The sequence below is a fragment of the Nelusetta ayraudi genome, unplaced genomic scaffold (assembly GCF_046127955.1).
Source record: "Nelusetta ayraudi isolate G7.1 ecotype Tasmania unplaced genomic scaffold, CSIRO-AGI_Nayr_v1 ptg000157l, whole genome shotgun sequence".
Taxonomy (NCBI): domain Eukaryota; kingdom Metazoa; phylum Chordata; class Actinopteri; order Tetraodontiformes; family Monacanthidae; genus Nelusetta; species Nelusetta ayraudi.
Genome location: NW_027466207.1, coordinates 837,716 through 840,000, shown reverse-complemented (window position 1 = coordinate 840,000; position 2,285 = coordinate 837,716).

Here is a 2,285-nt window from a genome sequence, read left to right as displayed (position 1 = left end):
GTGTTTGAGATTCAGATTCTCCTCCTCCTTTTACATAATTTAGCCGATGTCTTACCTCAGTGATTACACCTCATAATCGCACTAGTATGACACCACGGCTCAAGAATCCATTCGGAATCACACTCGCAGCGCAGGACATCACCTTCATTCAGGCTAAATGGATTTCAATCAGCTGCCATTCCCAAAGGAAGGTCCAGTGTGGAATATTAGATGACAAGGTCAGATTTTTAGATTGCAGCGCTCTGTCACTCACTCTTCCTCTCCCGGGTTTGTCAGTGAACTACGGTGGCCTGCACACCCAGGTTCTGGTCACCGCAGCCGGAGACCCGGCTGGTTCCACTTTGTCTCGTTGTCAGTTTTTTTTTTTTTTTTTTTTTGCTACGGTGAATCTTTAACTGAAAAGTGACAACGGGAAGAGGTGGAAGAATAATTGCCTGGTGTCTGCAGGTAACCTCAGTCAGCAAAGCCAGCGCTGCAGCGACACTGAGGGCATCTCAACCTGACGCTGGCGTCTCCCTGAGGTGCTGACGGCCGCCAGCGTGAAGCCACCGGCCGCAGAGCCGCCTTCATATAGTGTGGGCTGAGCGAACTGAGACATTTTGTGATAGGTGCGTGTGTGTGTGTGTGTGTGTGTGTGTGGGTGGCCTGTGTCACAAGAGTCTCCAGACTTGTCATGTACAATCAACAATGTCAGCAGTAATATATGGAGGGCAAATAGTCCCATCGGGGGAAGTGTTGACTGTGTGACTTTGTCCAGTCGCAGCCAACATCCACTTTATTGACTCGGTATAGGCTGAGACGACCACACACACACACACACACACACACACACACACACACACACACACACACACACACACACAAGGCCTTGAGAATGGACTGGAACTAATGGGCCTAATGAGGACGGAGATGTTCCACAGAGCGATGGTGGAGTTATTAATAAGTATCTGAGTGTCTCTGCTCCACGCACACTCGCTGGCCGCTTTATTAGGGACACTAAAGCCTTGTTCAGACTGGCAGCCACCAGTCAAGCCAAGAGTCGACATCCACCACACAAACCTCCTGTTTTCCACCTCATCCCAAAGGTGTGGGGGACACCTGGCAAACACGACAAACCTCTTTTGATTGGATTTCCACTGCTTTTCCTCATTCATGTCTTTTTTTACTGTGTTTTTTATTATTATTATTTTTTAAAAGTGACTTCTGTACAAGATTGTGTTGTTTTGTTGTTTGCGACCACGTGGCTGTTGTAACATTTCAAGATGTCACGACACAGGCGTCTCCACCTCTCAACCGGACCGACAAGCACACACACACACACACACACACACACACACACACACACACACACGCGCTCGCACAGCGTGACCCAGTGGACACAAACACGTCTTGAGTCCTGTGCAGGCCCTCAGGCTGAGCCCTGGTGGCTCCACGTTGTTCTGCTGGATCATGTCACAGTGACCCTGCTGGGGAGCATATGCCCAGTGTGATGCATGGTTGCACTGACGTGCCGGGCCGTGCTTTGTTTGTTTATTATTTTTTTTTACAAGCGTACCTCCCGACCACTCCTTCCACTAACAGCCGCTGGAAGTGGCCGTGCTGTGCGAGCGCAGGCCGGTTCGCTCTGCATCCCGGTCTCAGTACGAGGTCTTCGTGTTGATGTTGTGTACGGCTGATTGCAGTCTGGCTGGACCGGAGAGCAGGAGAACACTGACCGCCTTAGTGCGCACGGCCTCCATGCAATTGCGGCTGCGGGTTCGGCGGGCTCCGATGGGTCGGCCGCACCTCCTCTCCTAAGGTGGTTGGTCGGTGTGTCAGGGTTAGTCTCGGCGCTGATCTGTGCATATGCTGGAGTGGACGGAGAGTCTTTTTATTTCACCGGGTTGTTGTTGAGGAGGGGATGAGGCCTGACAGCCAGACTGCAGCCTCGCGGCTCGTCCTAGGGTCTGAGCCCCAGCAATAGAGCAGCCGTGCAGCAGTGCAGCTCATCACCAGGGAGGAGGAGACCTCAAGTTCCACTGTCTCTTTTCTCATTACAATGTTCTGTCGCAGCAAATGTGGCACACTGGTCAGAATTGGAGAAACATTTCAGAAAATGAATTAAAAAAAAAAAGAAGAAAAGAAAAAAAAGACATTCTATATGGGTTTAGTGTTAGGCTCAGTCCCTTGCTTTCATTTGTTTTGTTCTCTTCTGGTGTACTAATGCTGCACTTATGGCAATGCAGTTGAGGCAGATATATAAGATATTGATTGAAAATAAACTCAACAACTTAGGATCACTTTCT